The sequence below is a fragment of the Aphelocoma coerulescens genome, chromosome 8 (assembly GCF_041296385.1).
Source record: "Aphelocoma coerulescens isolate FSJ_1873_10779 chromosome 8, UR_Acoe_1.0, whole genome shotgun sequence".
NCBI classification, from domain to species: domain Eukaryota; kingdom Metazoa; phylum Chordata; class Aves; order Passeriformes; family Corvidae; genus Aphelocoma; species Aphelocoma coerulescens.
The window spans coordinates 15,205,873-15,225,041 of record NC_091022.1 but is presented as its reverse complement, the minus strand read 5'-3'; the positions used below and the strand labels follow the sequence as shown (position 1 = coordinate 15,225,041).

General features: G+C 43.0%; 2 long non-coding RNA genes across 2 annotated transcripts; both read left to right on the top strand.

Moving 5' to 3' along the window:
- The first annotated feature begins 426 nt into the window (after positions 1–426).
- Positions 427–10,618, top strand: LOC138114271 (uncharacterized). The gene is made up of 3 exons (XR_011152557.1): positions 427–2,420; positions 8,453–8,533; positions 9,897–10,618. It is a non-coding gene; the product is annotated as an uncharacterized lncRNA (long non-coding RNA).
- A 3,897-nt stretch (positions 10,619–14,515) lies between these two features.
- LOC138114387 (uncharacterized) lies at positions 14,516–17,627 on the top strand. The gene is made up of 3 exons (XR_011152609.1): positions 14,516–14,573; positions 17,132–17,260; positions 17,345–17,627. It is a non-coding gene; the product is annotated as an uncharacterized lncRNA (long non-coding RNA).
- The last annotated feature ends 1,542 nt before the right edge of the window (positions 17,628–19,169 follow it).

Here is a 19,169-nt window from a genome sequence, read left to right as displayed (position 1 = left end):
GGTCACTGTACTAATGCTACCTGGTCCATTTGCATTGGCTTCTTGAGTTGTTAAGATCTGAGACTAATGACTAAATGCTAATGAGAAAATATGTATTTAACTTGCAGGCTTTTATGGAATTATCCTTTCACTTACCCAGCATTTGGTGCTATGGTGTGATTGCAAGGGTAGTTATTACTGCAGGCAGTGCTGAACTTTGTTTTACGCAGATGTATTGCCAGCAGACCAGATCCCATGACTCTTTTGGAAAGCAGAGGCTATATGATGAACTAGTGAGAGTTAACTCAGCCTTTTAGAGCTCCATGAGGAACAGCTGAAGCAGACAGCATTGCCCATCCCTGTGCCTGGGAAAAGAGGGAGTGGCTGTGCTGGCACAGGCAGCAGGTGAACTGTGTTCTGAGTTAGTCACTGATTTACAGTCTAAATTACCATCACCTCATTCCTTTCTTGCTGCTCTACAGCATCTCTTGGATTATGCTGCAAGTCTCTCCTCTCTCTCCTCTGGCATCCTGCATTTGTGTCTGATTCTGCGCAGCACTGGCAACCCTTGATCCAAGCCATGCTGCTGCATGAGCTATAGGAGAAGTGGTAACACAGGACCCCTTCACAAATCCATTTGTTTCCTTCTCACTGAGGTGAAAATTCAGGGTAGGAGATACAGGGAAAGAAAAGCTGGATTACTGTTTCCTTTGCTTTCCAAAAGGGATGTGAGGATGCTGGCGTGCTGTGTACCCTGCTTGCCAGGCTCAGAGCACAGCCCATGTATGCCACGTCTTGAAAGTTTATTGTGCTCTTCAGGCTTGTCCTTTCTTCAGCAGTCTGGAATGCATCTGCTGTGCTTGCAGTGGGAAACATAAATCAGGTGGGAGGAATGACTGTGGTTTCAGTGCAGGAGGCAGCGATGTGGGTGAAGTTTCTCTAAAGGTCATCAGGAGTCACACATTCTCAATACTTTCACTTAGTCTGGAGATTTCAAGGAAAAAAATACAACAGCAAGATAGGGGATGTTTTTGATTTTGCAGGATACGAGGTCAGTGCATTATGACCTTGTTCAGAGCAGAGAAGGAGCTGATGGGGAGTGAGATCCCAGGAACAGCATTATGCAGAGTAAGAGGAGGTGAAGAAATGTGAACTGTATCCTGTAACCCCTGACAAACATGTTATGCACATGGCTGTTTGCTTCACGACTGGCTTGAGCAATGAATCCATTCAAGAGAAGTTTGATGGTGGGGTAGTGGGGGAGTGTTTATTTTCTCTCTGCTTTTTTTCCCCCATGCAGTTTTGGTTTTCTGTCATTTCCTCTAGAAAATACTGCTGTAATCATTGCAGAGATGAAGAGAGAGTTCTGCTTAGCTCCCATTTTTGTGTTCTAAACTGGAAAAATTACAAGTGCTTTGAGTTTATCCTGGCCAGTTCAGCTCCTTCTAGTTCTCACTGGCAATATTAAATTACACATATGTTGCTAGTGAAAATAACTTCAGTTCTTCCTGTAGCCAATATATAAAGTGTATAAATAACATGTTAGAGAGCTATTTTTTTTCTGTGCTGTATTTTTCTGTTAAGCTGAATACCAGATCTCACATTTATTTGTAAGGTATGTAGAAGAGAATTTTCCTCTGAGAGCTGCAGAGATACTTCAGTATTCACCTAATTCATACTCAAAGCAATGGATTTTTTCATGTATGAACCTCAGTAGCAACACATGCCATCTCAACACCAGCAAATAAAAACACGTGCTTATTTCACCAGAATATTTTTACATATATATAGATAGATAGGAAATGGACCCTAAGTTAACTAAACGGGCAGTATTTTTCTGCTGTGCTTCCAAAGTAGTATTTTAAGTAGATTCAAGCAGTTTGTTGTGGCTTACTGAGTTTGTTTATATGGGTCAGTATGGCCTAATTTTTCATATGGAAGCTCTTCTCCAATTATAACCATGAATCATTTTAGGTGAATGTGACAATTCATGAAGTTTTCCACAACTATAAATATTAGACATTTAGAAAATGCACCTTAAGCTCCAAACATTTACTCCCACAATTACTATCAAATGTTGTGGTAAGCTGGAAACAGCTGTTGCTAGTGAAGATCCCCATATTTTGTTGGAAAAGTGAGCGAGATCATGGCTGAGATGTTCCCTGTGTCCAGGAAGGAAGTCAGGGCTCCTGCACACACAGGAGGCAGCTCCTGGGCTTGGGGCACAAACAGCCCCCGGGGACAGAGCCCAGGGAGTGGTTTGCAGTCGCTGCTGCTGGGGCGTGGTCTGAGCACTACGGTATGTCCCTGGCTGATGTCCCACCTGTCTTCGCTGGCGGCACCTGCCGGGCTGCAGAAAGATGAGCTCCCATTCTGGAGAGAAGCAATTTCCTCTGCCCATGAAGTAAACTGCCTCTTGTGAGCTGTTTGCCAGTCAACAGGTACGGTGTATCCCAGCTTCAGGAAATGCCTTTTCCATTGTTAACTAAAAATTGCCATATGCTTTATTAAAATTCTGGCTGTTGCAGTGAAATATCTAATAGAAATATTATTGCAGATTGGACTGTTTCAGTGCTGGCATTATTTTTGACATTCATGAGCAGTTCTTTCAGTGGCATATTGGATCTCCCACAGAGACTGGTATTCAAACAGCCTACTGTTTTCTGGGCACAAGTGTTCACGTCTACTTGCCACTCTAAAACCCTATTTTAATCATGAGTTTGAAGCTTAGATTTTGCTTCTGCTCCCTGTGAATGAATAAGACTGGTGTGATTCTGCTTTTGCACTTGGTTGCATTTGGCTGCTTTGGGGATAGGAATGGTTGCTGTATAAGTTAGCGGCTCCCAAACACGTTTTGCTATTTCAGTATTCCACAGTTCTGTGCTTCCTATCATCCCACATAGCTGAGGACTGCAGGCTTCTCCTTGCTGCTGCAAGTTTTGGTCCCACTGCAGGTGAGGGAGACACATCTGCATGGCACATTGCAGTAGGGTATCATGAATAGCCCAGTGGGGCTGTGAGAAGAGCCATCAGATGTACAGATTTCCCGTCTTTTTGGGTAGCCTGAATCTCTGTACATTTCCCTGGGATGCAGAAACACTCCAGTAATAACTGCATTGTATTGCTCTAGGAAAAATTCTTCTTGTGTGTGCTGTACTCCTTCATCTTGCCAGGAATCACTGAGAGACCAGGGCAAGGGCCAATGCCCCAGACTGTTCCCCTGGATATCTGCCCAACCTTTTTTTCTTCCTTACCTCTGATACATCTCTACCATACATCTCCTATAGTCTTTGTTTCCCTGCTCATTCATGTTTCTGATGCCAAAAATCTAAAGCCAGACCCCCAGTAGTATTGACCTCCTTGTGCCTGTCTGTTTCTAAATAGCAGGGGGGAGAATTTCTATCAGAATCAGAAAGTACACGGGTTGAAGATGTCCGTAGCTGTGTGTGAGCTGGATTGAAAACAGCTCAGCTCCTTAAAAATTCACTTGGGTTTATCATGGTGAATACAGCAAGCTTGTCTTGTTTTCCCGAGCATATCTCAAAACAAGTGTGTGCTCAGACACCAAGACAGGCCTCAACCTGAGCTTTTAGGCTGGGACTGTGAGCTGAGGTGCCCAGGAGCTGGAGAAGCCTGGATCCCGTGTGACATTAGTGTCTCTGTCCAACGTGCAGCAGGAGAGAGGTGGTGTAGTGATGAGGTGGGAGACAGACTCTCTTCCCAGCACCCGGCAGGATGGTGAGAGTGAGCCCTGCCACCCCACGCAGGCAAATGCAACAGTACCGTCACTGTGCTCCAAGGGGTAGATGTGGTGAGTCTGCAGGAGCTGCCTTTGGTTTTTGGAAACAAAAGCCACAATCTTAGGGGGCTCCAGGAATCTGAGCAGTTCTTCAGAGCATTTGGTTTAGATAAGTAGAAGTCATCAGCACCGCCTATTTTTTGTGATAAGTATTATGAGTGCTCATCTGATGAAATGCTAAATGTGCTATGCTGTGTCACTGCTGGAAAGATTTCATTACCTGGAGGAAGTGCTGGGTGCTCATTTACTGCACACAAAAATTTCTCAGAACAGTGACTCTCTCCAACAGCTCTGTTGTTTGAAAGGAACACCAAGATTGGTGCTGTGATAGAGACAACCATAAATTTGTAAACAGTCATGGGCTTGACAGTGAGGGGACAAAATCATCGATGTGAAATGGGTCTTAGGCAGATGTTGAGATGGTTCTGAAAACAGTCAATGAGATGCAAGGTTAGACTCATAAAAGGGATGGCAAAATTGTGCCGGTGCCCAGTTCATAAAGGGACTAAAGTCAGGAGGGAGCTGCATCCACAGATCTGTGTGTGTATGGGTGGATTCAGTAATACTGCTGGACATACATTCAGTCATGCCTGGACAGAATTTCTTAGCCCTGTGGGGCCCATGTGTGTAAAGAAAGCAATGGCTTGGGAAAGCAGACCCAAAATTGTCGTTGGAAGCATAGCCCAAATCATGGCCTGACCCTGCTTTTGGTGAACCCCTAGGGAAGACTTATGCTAACCTGGGATCAGGTTTAACCCTAGCTCCTGAGACAGGACTCACCTGCCCGTGCAGAGGGACAGCCTGTGCCATAGAAGGATCCTGGCAGGCAGAACATGCTCTACACCTTCTCCAGCACAAGGCTCTGCCAAGTAACAGCAAAGCCAATGGTAATACACCTATGGATTTCATATGGATTTCATGCAGCTTTAACAGGCTTCTGCACAGAGGAAACACCTTGCACTTGGCAGAACAACAGCTGAATTGCTCAAAGTCCAATTACAATCAAATCTTGCTAATTTGTGCCCATAACTGGCAATTCAGTGAGAATGACAAAACTTTTGCAAGTTGTGGAGTAAGTGGTACACACTTTTTAAGAAGTGTGGCTAATGCATTACAGAATTCATTATCACCTTACAAACTTCTTCACACTCTGGAAAAGGATGAATGCTCTTAATTCATTTATTTTGACAAGGTTTGTTTCTTAAACATCTTTTGTTATAGCTGACAAGTTTGCACTGTTAAAAAAAGAAGTAATGAATCGTAATTAAGGAGACATTATAATAGTCCCTTTTTAGCAAGCCTCTGCCATTTTTTTGGTTACAGCTTGTGGCAGGCGTGGATGGAAGTGATTGTGTAGCACTTCACTCTGCTCACAAAAGCCACTGATGCAGCCGGTGCCTGGGAAGTCCTTTCTGCAAAACGGCAATTGCACTGACTCCATTTGTCTTTCTGTTGAGGATCTGCTGCTTTTTAAAAAATTGACAAAGTAAACAAACAAAATAATTCTCATTTGGCATAATACCTTAGGGAGAGAAAAAAAAAAGTTAAAAAGGAATCTCTTCTGTCATGAGGAGGGTATCTCTGCCACTCTGACTGTGCACTTGGAAAGAGTTTGACTGAATGTTTGTTGCAATTCTTAAAATATAACTGTTTTGTTCACTGCTAACATATGGTATCTCATTGAATAAGAAATACAGTTTGGAGGAAAACAGATCAGATTTGCAGGTCAGAGGCTCTGCAAAAATGGGATTTGAACCTAAGCACAGCAACCTTGAGGCAAGGCTGCCCTTCCTTGAATGCCAGATGTGCAGTGAGGGTAATTACCATCGCCCACGCCGGCGCTCGGGTTCGGATGACGAGCAAGGCAAAGGTCAGCTCCTGGCAGGAATCTTCATGCGGATACCTGGCCTGCCCCAGGCTGCAGACGGGCGTTTGTCTTTCTTGCCAGCAGCACAGTGGTCACAGGTACCCGTATCTGCCTGTGTACTGCTTGTAAATCTATAATTAGCTACCACAGGTTAAACAGACTCGGGAAATAACCGGAGTCTTTTTGAGGAAATGTGATTGTCGATACAGCAAGACCCCTGAATTATGAATTCAGCAATGATTGCTATTACAGAGATGGCGTTAGAGGAGTATCATTTTGTCAATTAACCTTTTACAATTTATAGTTTATTATAGCCTAGAAAAATCCACTTTTAAATACTTCTTTTTTTTAAACATGACTCTTGCTGCTTTAAACACTTACTACCTGCTCTTTAGCCTTTGAACATAGACTGTTATACTTGCTTAGCATAATGTATAACCCTAGGTCACAAAGCTAAAGAAAACCTTTTTAATTTATGGAGGATTTCATTTTAGCTGAATATTTTGAAGAATTTCCTAACTTCTGATGGCATTCAGGCTGACCAAGGATACAAATGTATCTGTGTTCCTAGGTCCAACCACTTTACCCTACTATAATTTAAGCTTTTAATTTCATAACCTACAGTGCCCTGGCTACTTAGTAAAAGAAAAAAGCATTCTTAGTCAAGACTGTAATAGAGAATTCTTCTGCTACAGCAGATAAAATGACAATGACAAAGTAATTATAATAAAAATTATTATTTTCTAAAAATACTCAACTTTAAAAATAAAATTTCTATTGTAGGAAAGGGAACAGACAGTTTTGATGAAAAACACTTGAAAAAATGGTGATATCTTTTCTTTGCTATATAAACACAATTATTTTTTTGCTGTAGCTGCAACAGTAAAAGGGTAGGAGAGAGGAAAGGTTTGCAGAGAGAGGTAATATTTTTTATTAGAACAATTGATATAGATAGAAAAAAAGCAGATATGCTTTCAGGGGGCTTATGTGACTGAGAGCTTTTCCTTTTGTTTTTTTTCCCCCCAACTATATCAGCTGGTCTAATAAAAGATACTCTCTCTGCCTGTAAACCTTCCTATTTTTGTATATGGCTGTTTCTGTGCATGTGATTTGTCCACTACGATGACAAAGAATTCTACAATTCTTAAAACTGGTATAATTCAAAGTAAAAGTTGATTATTAAATACTAAAATAATTAAAATGCTTCCTTCAAATGCTGAGAACTTGGGATTGGCTTTGTGTTTGAAAGAGAATAATTGTAACCCATGAAGGAACTACACACAAACGATAAAATGTGGTCAACTCTTCCTTTCAGCAGCTTTGAAGCAGCAGTAATCTAACAAAGCACCTTGCTCTTGCTGTGCTGACAATGAGTCCAGTGTACAAAAAAAGAAATTAAACAAAAAAAGACATTTTAATTTCAAGGTTCACTGGAAAAAACATGAAAAAAAAAAAAAATCAATGTTTGCCAAAGAGAAAGACAAACTCTGAAGGGAAATGAAAAAATGTATTTACAAGATTCAAAGAGAACTCTATAAATAATGGGACAATAAAAAAAGGAAATAAAATATTTGTCCCCCTTAACTCTAAATCTGCAGGTAATATTCCCAATAAATCTACTACATGAAATGGCCTTAAGGAATCATCCAATTATATTATTATCAAGAAATTATTAGGAAAAACAGAACCCTCAAGTCAAAGGAGTTTTTGGAGTAGTTACATCTCCACTGCATGGCTGCCTCACCCCGGGGCTCGGAGGAGGCTCTGGAACCCCCCTGGGTTGCCCACAGGACTGGCAGGGCTCCTACACAGCTCCGTGCCCCGGGAGCGGTGGCCCAGGGCCCGTGAGCAGCTCTGTACATGGACGTGCTTGGGATTTCGAGACAAAGCCCTTTTAGCCCTTCTGCCTGGAGCTCCCAGTGCTCGGGCTGTGCCCTCGGCTGGGCTGGGCTCCGCGGGGCTTCGTGCCCGGCCGCAAGGCCGCAGCCACCCTGGCCACAGCAAGGACGAGGCCAGCCCGGTCCATGCGCACCCCCCTGCCCCAGGGTGTGCCCTGGGCATGCTGCTCGTGCACGCCCAGCTGTGGCCACTGCCCGGCCACTGCCCAGCCACTGCCCGGCCACTGCCCAGCCACTGCCCAGCCACTGCCCAGCCACTGCCCATGGAGCCTGCCGCGAGCTGCAGCCTCAGCCGTGCGCCAGCACAGCCCCTCTGCTGCTCTGCTGCCAGCTCACAGCAGCCCCCGGGACTGAACGTGTTAGCACTGAATGCTTTATGGCCTCATGGCCATCCACATGTTCCTGGAGCCCGGTGAGAGCCAGGGCAGCAGCAGCATCTCCTTGCCCCTGTAGACGATGGCATGTGGGGCTGGGTGCACAACTCTCGTGTTTTCAATGCCGTTCTGTGCCCCAGCAGTGCCTGTGAGCACAGGCCAGGCCTGCATGCAATCCATGGCTGCATAATTAACTGCAAATAGGTTTTGATTAGATTCCCCCAACACATGGTCTTCTCCCGTGGGTGATTCAGGGATGGGCAGGGTCAGCCTCGAGAGTGTGGTGAGGGGTAATGCCTTCTCTACCTACACCTTCCTCCCAAGGCTGCTTTCCTCTGAGATTAAATTGATTTTCCACAAGCACTAGTGCCAAAGATCAGGCCTTGTCTCTCTACCAGGTCTCTAATGCGTTTCTCCCTATTAGTTTTCTGATATTCAGCGATTGGAGCTTTCAATAAGAATGTTTAGGTCTTATATATACTTTGTCTGACATATAAAACATTTTATAAACTTTATCCATTTAATTCTCCTACAGTGTGCAGTGTGCTGAAGTGGTATTATCTTCACTTCACTGATAAGAAGATTTACATTCACACAAAGCCAGACTGGAATTGGGGTAAGGACGAGGCTCAGAGCTCCAGATGTGGCGATAACCAGCTGCCTACTTATGGTGGTAGCTCAAATGGATCTGTCTCACCCCAGAGTGACCCTGAAGGTCAGGCTTGGATTTCCTTATTACAGGCACCTTTTTGTTTCAGCTTTGGCTAAACCTCACTGAATGTGTGGGGTTGTATTTGTCCTAGCTAAAGGCTACCCTTCATTTCAGATAACAGAGCAGGTAAGCTTCCTTAGGAAACCAAAGGGGCTCCAAACTGAAAAGGAGGCATGGATCACCAGCTGCAACAACTGCATGTGTAAAATTATTCAGAAATTATCTTCTAGGTACATATGCACAGCAATACTTCTGTATGCAAAAGAGAGAAAAGCAACACAGTGGCTTAGGAGGGAACAGTGCAAGTGTTGTCCACTAAATGTTCTCATGACTATGGCCCAGAGTAAAGTGACAGGGACAGGATTTTTTGGCTAACTGCTAACTTGTGGTAAAGAACTGTAAGAAAGGCCTCATCTCTGTTATTTAAGTGGGTAAATGGGAATTCATCCTGAACCCAAAACCCAAACCACTTCATTTGATCTTCCTAAGTAAAAAAAGCCAACTTAGTTTGTTTTTCCTTTTTATTTTTTCCTAGTTAGTTGCATGTGTCAGAAGGGATCATAGTACTTAATTTATAGCCACTGTGTTGGACTGCCTGATCAGCATCAAAACCATTTACAAACTGTAGGTTCACCTAAGCATATCAACTATGCTGTGCTGTCCTCAGCCCTCCAGGGCATGCATTGATGCTCTTGGGTTTGGAAATGGTGTCGGTGCTGCTTGGCTGGTTTGCATCTTACTCCAAGAAGCTTTTAAAGAACTCAGCTCCTGAGATAGACAGAAATTTAATGATTTAAGTGAAGCAATGTCTTGTCAGCTGAAGAGTTGGTTCAGGGTCTGTAAATATGATCAAATGCACTGAATATAGTTCAGCTTGGATTCACAACTCTGGGAGGAGAAATCAGCTCTTACTGGACAAGGGGATTTTATACCCAATAATTAGGCTAAATGAAGCTGTTGCACAGAATGGTGGCAAAGAGCCTCATTTTGTTGGCATGCTATAACATCACATAATACATGAATGTGTAGCGGTAGGTGCTGCTTTCTCCTTCCAAAATTTTTATTACAGCCCTAACCATTGACACTTCATTCCCTGCCAATTCCTCTGCTCCCTTCTCTCATGCTGGCAAAAGTATAGCAGGAGACCTAAAGCTGTAGGCCTTGGCAGGATCATGTGAATCTGCTGAACACATACATGCTGATTAATTCATTGCCTTAGCAACTGGAAAGTCTCAGATTATTCTCCCTTGTTTATTGTCCCTTTCAGAGCTAATGTGAGCTGTAACGATCATGCATGGGCAAAATACAGCATCCATTAACTGACTGCACCTGCAAGGGCCAAAAAACTCCTTTAATCCCAAAAGGCTACCTGTTTACACAAGTAAGATTCTTTGGAACACCAGCCCAACTGCCGCACTACATATACTGACTGTACGCGTCACCCAGCTAAATTTTACATGGTGGCACCAGTGTCAGTGTACAACAGTTTCCCTTTGCTTTGTGGACACATACATGACTACTCAATGTGCAAGGGAGGAGGGAATCTGGCTTTTGGAAAGCAGTGTGCAATGTCACCTTGGTTTCTTCTCAGAAAGCTCATGGATCTGCAGAGGAAGAGATGTCCAGGGTGTTACTGTAAGCGGGGCATGTGGGTGCCTGTCTGGGTGTACCGATGCTTGGCAGCAGCCTCACAAGTCCCACACGGTGTGTAAGGGGCAGCTGGAGCTCAGTGACATAGCCCTGTGCAGCGTGGGCCCGTGGCCGGCTGGCCATGGTGGCTGTGCAGCCTTGGCTGCCGTGCTGCGAGAGAAGCTGTGCTGACAGCTCCGTGCTCCCGTGGAAGAGCCTAATGAGGGAAGTGCAGATGGGCTCGCTGGGTATTGAGTAAACACTGCAAAAGGAGCTGGTTCAATAGATGGGGATGTCTCTGTTCAAGTGCAAACATTATGTTCATGTTTCATTCTTTTGATTTAGCTTTTATAGTGCTTATTAAAGCAACCTTCTTGGCTGAACCCTTGGTGCCCGATGAGTGTGCTCCTTGACTCAAAGTCCAAGAATGACAATCTCTCCAGCTCTGCTGTAATGGATCATGGCAGCTCTAGACTACTTTTCATAGTCTTTTGGAACTTCTGCATGGTTTTCAGTCTAGAGTGACCCCCTGTCCCTCATTCAGGTCATTTTGTTACTGAGGACATCTAAGAGAAGTAATTGGATTGACTGATTCTCCAGGCTGTCTTTCATCTAGATCCAAAGGCTGTCACATGAGCACCTACACATATATCAGTCCTAAAGAAGTGATGTCTGTTTTTTCAGGAAGACTTTCCAGAAAGTCTCCTTTTCTCTGATGATCCATAGTAGTGGGCTCCCTGTGCAGCTGTCCTCACACATCGCATAGTGCCTTAAGACCCTGAAAATACATGGGGAAGAAGCATTCCCCACTTTTTGCCCTGGCATCTTTCAAAACCTGCCAGCCCTGTGGAGGGCCAAAGCAAAGGGTCCTCTCACTCCCAGAAAGTACAGGAAGGTCCCAGAGCTCATGTCGTTTTCTCTGAGACCTACAACATTTTCACCATCTCTAAAGTAGCTGTTTCTCTATTTTTCTATTTTTGTGCAAACATAAGCTGCCCATTGGTAAACTCTGAGCTTAAACATCTAAATGCTGTCAGGAGGAATCTACATTTGCTTCAAGGCAATTAGGTGACTCATTGCTGTGTCCTTTCTTCGGCTGCATGGAGCAAAGTCAAATCCCCCATGGCTGGATGAAGCCAACTCCTGGCCATCCTTCTATGAATAAGCCCAATACAAATGCCTAGAAACATTTCACAGACTGAACTCATAAATGTGCTTCTTGACACAGAGCCACCATATTAAAGGTGTTGAAGTGCAAGTTGTGTAAGCCTGAGGGAACGTACAGAATTAATCAAAGGAATGCTGCATAGTCCAGACTTTTTAGAGTACAACATGAAATAACATCTGGATTTCTTCACAGACATTTTTTTCATATCTGTGAAAACTCTGATTCCATATTTACTTAAATAACTACGTAACAGCCTCTTACTCCCACTGAGACAATTCCATACTGGGAGATTTTCTTTAAATTTGCAACTGCTGGCTATCAGATATGGTTTGAGGGTATTGGTTTTGAAGGCAGGTATTTTCCCCCACATACTCCTTCCACTGCCCTTCTTAAAAGATGCACCATTTAAAAAAAAAAAAAAAAGAATATTTGAATTTCAGGCTACAGTTTTTATGAAAAGAATGTAATGCATCCCGGAGCTCAGAGACCACCGGGGTTGTATTAATTGATGTCCAGAGATGAGCAAGTCTTCTATTTTAAATCAGTCCTCCTCCTGCAAGAAGCATGGAATAATAAGAGGGGCTGTCAGCAGAGTACCAGGTGAACATTGCCGTGAGCCAAAGGGCTCTCCCTGTTCCTAGAGCTCTTTTTGGAAACAAGCAGCTATCAAATCAAAACATATTTACTTGATGCAACCAGTAGTGAAAAGACTGATGTGAGCAAATGCCACAGTACAAACAACAAATTTTGCCTCTGATAGACTGGTTTCCACCAATGTATTTTTATGTTTTTTTAGTGGTTAGAATATGGGCAGGGGAAAAAGCCAATGCTTTAGAAGCTCCCCTCAGCCTGATAAAGGTGAGGAATTAATGCTATTCCAAGTCAATGCTCTTCAAGCAGAACTCTGATAACAGTAGTTAGTTAATCTTTTTGTGTCTGCCTGTTTGTGGGAGATCACATTGGGTTTGTCTTCAGCCTGGTTTGCTTGAACAGCACAGAAAGCCCAGCTCAAATACTTATTTTGGTCAAGCAACACTTTAGAAAATTACTGATGCTGCCTTTGAAAGCTCTGCCTATTTTACAAAGCGGGGAGGGGGAAAATACTTAAAAGTCAATGATATGAAACTAACTAGATATATTTGAAATATTGATTACATATATCTTCTGAAATAGGGTAATGGGATATTCCTAGATGCTATATGCATGTTTATATGTCTCTGAAATGTTTGATTAATGTGCACCTAATCTTTCTTTCTGTTAATAGACCATTGTATTTCTTACTGAGAAATGAATTATTTGACCACTGGTACAAGTGGCTGAGAGAAGACCATTTATAATGCTGCATCTTCAGCTAGTGTTTCTTCAGCAAGTAATCTTTGACCTGGAAAGCCATTTCACTGAAAATGACTAATTTTGTCAATTTTATTTTTTGCTTTGAATATGTTTTTCTGGTGGCAGTCTAATCTATCCTAAAAGACTTACTTTATACTTTACAATATTGGTAAAACATAATAGAAAATAGACAAAGGAAAACATTCATGAAGTAAAACTTCAATTCCATTTGTGGAGATGTTATCCCAGAACTTTGAATTTAGAAGTGCAAAGAGATGTATTGGTATGCAGAAAGTTAAAAAAACACAAACAAAAACAAAAAAGAAAAAAAAAAACCAACCCAGAATTGACTAACCCATGTTTTTATTTGTTCATAAAATATATTGTCATTCTACACTGGTTTTGAGTTTGCTTTCCATTTTTATTTTAAGATTATCTAACATTTGAGTATTTTCATCATTTTCTATTCCAGTTGTTTCGAGCAACATCACTTTTCACATCTCTCAAAATTGTTTAGTTAGGAGATTCAACGAATCACAGGTACTGATAACAACAGTTGCTCTCTGCCAGCCTTGTCTGTATCAGCCCCAATCTTACCATTAAGGCTCTATAAGCAGCACATCTATATGCAGTGATTTTCAAAATTACAGTGCTAAACTTTCAGAAACAGGGATGTTCATCACTTTTGCACATTTGGTCGTAGGCTCAGCTGGAAACACTGAGCATCACACAGGCAAACAAACCATGACAAGCTACAGCTGTGGGACTGAGTGAATTTTGTGGAAAGACTGCTGAGGGTTAGTTTGCTCCTTGGAAACTTCTATAAGAGAAACCCAGCATTTGCATTTGGAGTTTTGAGAGCTCAATAAAGATCAATAGGTAACTAATGCAAAGGTCCAAACACTCTGAGTTTGGGTCATAGCCCCAAAGACAAGTCTTAGTGTCCAAACTCTCCTTTCAACCCACAACTAAAAAGTAGTAATCTGAATTTCCACCCACTTTAATAAATTTCACAGATTTCAGCCCACCCCACATCTGACATTCAGAGCCCTTTACAGAGTATTGAGTTGTCACTTAAAAGCAGAAGCATTTTAAAATGCAGACCTTTTGCTTTGAAAACAGGAAACACCCACTGAATCCACCTATCAGTAAAATCCAGCCTTGCATTGACTTCAGCTTCAGACTGGGGATGCTTGGGCCTTTTCTGACTTGATTTTTCCCTGGAATGACAAGAAGTAGTAGTAGGTTGCATGGTATCTGTTGGCTTTGACATGGAGCTTTTTTTATCCATTTTATAAGGTTCTTCCTATTGTGTCAACTCTGACTTTTGTTAAGCAGAAGAGGAGAACTTTAAATAAGGCTCTCTTCCTATCCCTCTCTTCAGCTCTCTTCAGACCTTAGACCTCCCAAGGGCTTTTGGAATCAGAGAAAGAGAAATAAATTTTACCCTGTCTGGAGAAGGCAATAGATGTGATCAGACTCTCAATAAGATTTATTTTAGGGTCTCTGTTAAAAGGAAAGTGGAAGGGGGAGGAGAAACTTTCCAGAAACCAGCTGTGTAGGAAGAGCAAAAGATTATGCACAGCTGGAGCATGTGAGATAATTAACTCCTGCCCCACCCCTTCTTCTTCCTCTTCTTCCTCCTCTTTCCCCCATGCTGTTATCTGGGGAGGTGATAAACTCCCTGGTGGTGAAAAAGGTTAAGGAAAGTGTTTGGTTACTTTTTTGAAGACATGATTTTGTAATTCAACAAGCTACTTCTGAGCTGAGAGAGCTGGGAAGGAGCAGCTGTACCTGCCCAGTGAGTGAGTATGAGTAAGTACCTGTGTTAAGGGCTGATGCTGATACTTTTTAGCTGTGCAAGTAGTGTAGCTAGCTATATGTACTTAGCAAATTAAAGGTAAAGCAGTCTTCTTATTGTAGCAAAAAAAAATTTATGGGCCATTGATTTTTATTCTCAAAAGCTTCTGCTGAAATAGAGAAGTATCTGTGAGAAGCATCCCAAAACATTGCCATGTAAGCCACTCTAAAAACCTGGGGTAAATCTCTGCTCTGTGTTTTGAAGTATAAGGAATGCAGGAGAAGCTGGAGAAGGTCTGACCTCCAGTGAAGCCAATTCTGCTCTGGTAAGCCATGGTCCTCCTGGTTTGCAATGGAATCAGAGAGAAGCCTTGCTTGAGGGAGATGATGTAAGAAATGGTTTCTAGAGATTTCTAGTCCTCTATTTTGAAAGAGGCCTATACTTTGATACAAAGAAAAAAAAAGCAGTCTTTATTATTTAAGAAAGATAGCTCCTAAGCATTTTTATCAAGCCCAATACTAAAAAAGGGAAAAGAAGCATTGAGCATAGCACAGGAAGCTTTCAAAAATTGGCTATTACAGGAACATAATCGTAAAGTACATTTCTCTTTAGAACATGCAAAAATGTTCTCTTTCCCATTTTGCTGCCTTGCTGCTAAGGTCTGGCAGAGGCAACTTCTAAAGTGCAGCTCCTGTACTTGAGGTGACATTAAAGCCTACTGGGACTGTGGATGTTGGGCTGGGTGCTTCTTGACCTGAACTGGGTACTTGTGTCCTGATGATCAAAGGGGATGAATGACACCATGCAGGAAGACTCGTCCTGAAAGCCCCAGCTCCTCCAGGCTTCTTGGAACTGTTCCTCCCCTCCCTGGGCTTGTGAGCAAGACCCTCCTTGCCAGGGTGCAAGGTGGTGTTAGCATATGATTCAGGATGGCACGATGAGCTGCTAATTAATGGAAGGAAAAGGCAGCTGCTGAGGAAGTGCCTGATTAATCCATACTGGAGCAAAAGAGGGTGTATGAAGCCTCTAAATTTAACACAACTTTAGGAAAGTGTGTCCTTCTTCAGGCTTGCTTGTGAGTCAATAGCTCTTGACATCCAGTAAAGCTGAAGGAAAACCTGGAAAAGCAATGCTAAGCTTTTGAGTGAAAAGTTCAGACACAAGAGGCAGAGAAATGCAGATACTTTGTTTTTCTCCTTGCTCAATTGCTTGGAATTTTTCCTTTTTTGAGCTGTGATTGGTATGTTCATACTCTCTCCCCCTAAGGGAAAGCCCAAGGACCACAGCTGGGCCTTGGCTCTGGGCAGGAGCTGTGCCTGCATTCCCATGGGCTGAGGGGACAGCAGTCCCAAACGGTGCCCATAGTCCAGGGAAATGTGATGGCATGGGAGCAGCAGGCAAACCTGCAAGATGGAGCACAACAGCTGTTTCTTGTGTGGAGTAATAGGCACCTTCCCACAGAGGCAAGTTTTACTTGCCTGGAAATGAGTTTGCCACTATTTTTCTCTTCTATAGATTCTTGTTCTCTTGTGTCCATACTGATCTGTTCCACTTGGTTTGGTTTTAGAAATAACTTTTTTATGCATGCAGCTTCTAACCCCCAGGTCCCTGCTTGTCACTCTGCAGCAGCCAAGAAAGGGCAGGCCAGGGCAACCTCCTGTAGTTGCTCGGGCACCTCTTGGACTGATGCTGTTGTGAACAATCCACAGAAAGATTGTAAGGGGGTAGTTATGCTAAGAATAATGAATATCAGTTATTCCAAAGGGAAAACTTAACTGGATGCTTGGGTACCTAGTCTGATAGTTAAATTATCTTAATTAACTTCTAATACCTCCCCTTCCTCTCCAGTGAGGCTACTAGCGGAAAGGAGACAGTGGACTCTGAAAAGAACCCTACAGAAAGCCTTCTGTAAGGCCTTCACATGTCAAAAATCAAGCTTTTGGTCCCATACCCCTTCAGGTAGATGGTGTTTCAAATGATAGTGAAACATTAGAATTAGGAAAGGATAGGGTTTTTTCCCTTCCTTACTGGTTTCTGAAAAGTGTGATTTACAAGCTGTCAATCATTTCCAAGGATCTCAGTCCAGTGTTTATTCAAAAATCATGTTTGGTGTAGCTGAAAGTGTTGTTACTGATGAGCAAGTCTGAATGCTGAGAATGAGAAATGATTGACCCCCTTTAAGGTAAAGGGGGAGACTCTTCATCCAGCAGAAGCTGCCACTGCAACAGATGCTGTTATAGCTTCTGACACTGATCGTGATGAGTGGTGTGTAATGTCAGTAAAAGATGAGAGGCTACAACAACAAAGTGAAGAAGAAGTCTCTGAACACGAATCCCGTGGTACCCTGGTAGCAGTTAATAGCCATGACTTCCCTGGCTAGAAATATGACTTTAAAAGTTCAGGTATTGGTTAACTTATCACCTATTCAGTAAATAAGCACAAGAGCTTGCTAATTAGTGATATACTATTATTTGACTCCAGATTTTTTTGTTTGGTTTTTTTTTTTAATAATTTTGGTTCCATTTTTCCTATGGCTTTTGACAAGCATTTCCTGGTTCTCTTTTTATTTCAGGTTCTCCTTTTGGTTAAATATAGTAAATATTTACAGAGAATAATTCATAGCAGAGCTGCACATTGTCCTGAATATTGGGATGCACTCAGGAGTAATGCATTTTGGGCCTCTTGCTAGCAATATCAAACAGTAAGTTTCCATGTGCAGTTATAAACTTTGTACCTCAGTATGAACAGTTTTAGGTTTCATACCCCCTCCCTCATTTTGCTACAGAGAATCCCTTGCCAGCTGTACTGGAGCAGCATGTGCCTGATGAAGGCTTCCAGGAAGCTGTTTGGGAGCTGTGTGGAGTTGGACCAGTAGTCCCAGTCTTAAAGAAATCTCCCCTGAGCAAGGAACCTTGAGTTACCACAAATAAATGTCCTTTTGGGGAGTAGCCTTTCACTAAAACCCCAAAACTGTTGATAGTGTTCACTTAGTGAACTATAGTGTCACCTGCTAGATGACAGAGTGGGTGGACTTTTTTATTGTTTCTCTTTCTGAAGGGATGTTCAGCTTTAAGCCATGATCTAACTCTTGTCCTCCCAGCTTTATTCTTACAAGTGGAATTAAAGTCTTTAAATTGTTCTGTAAGTTGTACAAATATTTACACTGCTGCAATGCATAAATCAGTCTCTTGTATGCATTAGTAGTAAAGCTTGATGTGGTTATATCCAGGTCTCTTGACACGTATGGATGTGGTAAGAATAAAGTGAGAGGAGATCCAGGGCTGAAATGTGACACCCCCGACAGCCCACAGTGCTGTGGCCACGTGCTTGTCCCTGGGTGGAGATGTGGCCCTGGCTCCTGTGATGAGGGATGTGTTGCTCTGTTTGCTGCCTCTGGTGAGCCCTCCCCATGGCCCCCCACCTTTCTGCCTCACAAGGACAGAACCCACTGCCTTCAGTGGGGCTTGACTGGCAGCCAGGCACCCCAAGGTGCTGCTCAGGAGCCAACTCCAGCCCTTGCCTCTGCTCCCAGCAGGGAAATGCCACAAGGAAGAACAGGGTCACCTCTACTTCTGCCCTTCATTTCTCATCCTTCTCTTTTTGTTCCTTTGTGCTTCAACATCTTTAATTGCTGAACTTGCTCTTGGACTCTGGGGTATCATAACTCTGTTTTCTTTAAATGCAAGAACTCTCGGTGTTTCCTGTTTGGGGACAGCGTGTTCAACAATGCAATTTTTCTTCATAAAAGTGCTTTCTCTCACATGAAGAATTTCACTTGTGTTTCTCCAGGAGCTACAGCAAATCCAGTTTGAGGGCACATGTTTTCACATGTTCAGAGTTTTTAAAAAAACACTATCTTCCTTATTTTTCTCTTTCCCCATTTTGCTTCCTTTGGGTTTGGGATTTGTGCCCGTATCTGTCTACACTCAGGACTGACTGGGGATCCAGATGCGTTCTGAAGGTCTGGATTACTGCTTCCCACTCTCTTCTGTTGTAGTGCCCCATGAAGATAGTTGTGGAGCTGGGTGGTAGGATCTGGGTATGTTTTAAGTGGTAACTGCTACATTAGTCATGCTTAATAGCTGTAATCAACAACACTATTTTTGTCTCCCAGTAGTGCAGAGGGTTTGTTGCAGTGGGGGTGTTTTGTGTAGGCACAGACCCCCTGAATGTCCATAAGTGAGCCAGGCAACTTTCTTTCCCTCCCATTTTGGGGTGTTTGGCCTCATGAGGTAGATAAGCTCAGCATTCTGCTCCCAAGGATGATGCTGTGATTTGTAAAGCAACTTCTCCTGGGTGGTAGGAACTGGTGCAGGGAGTCTCTCCCAAAGTTGCCAGTCTGCTGGTGGATGTGCTAGCCAGTCCCACGTTCCCATGCCATTAATGCTGAGTGTTGAGAGCAGCCTGCTGCACAGTGCCAGCAGCTGCAGTTCTTTCAGCCTGTGAATTCCCCAGCCTTCCAGCCTTTGACACTGACACTGTACTTTCTCCTCCAAGGCAGGAGGACATTTTAGTTATTTGTTAGTGAAACACAGACAAATAAAACTTTTCAGAAGGCCTCTTGCAGAAGCCTGGTAAGGCACTGTTTCTCTCCTCCCAGCTGCGATCAC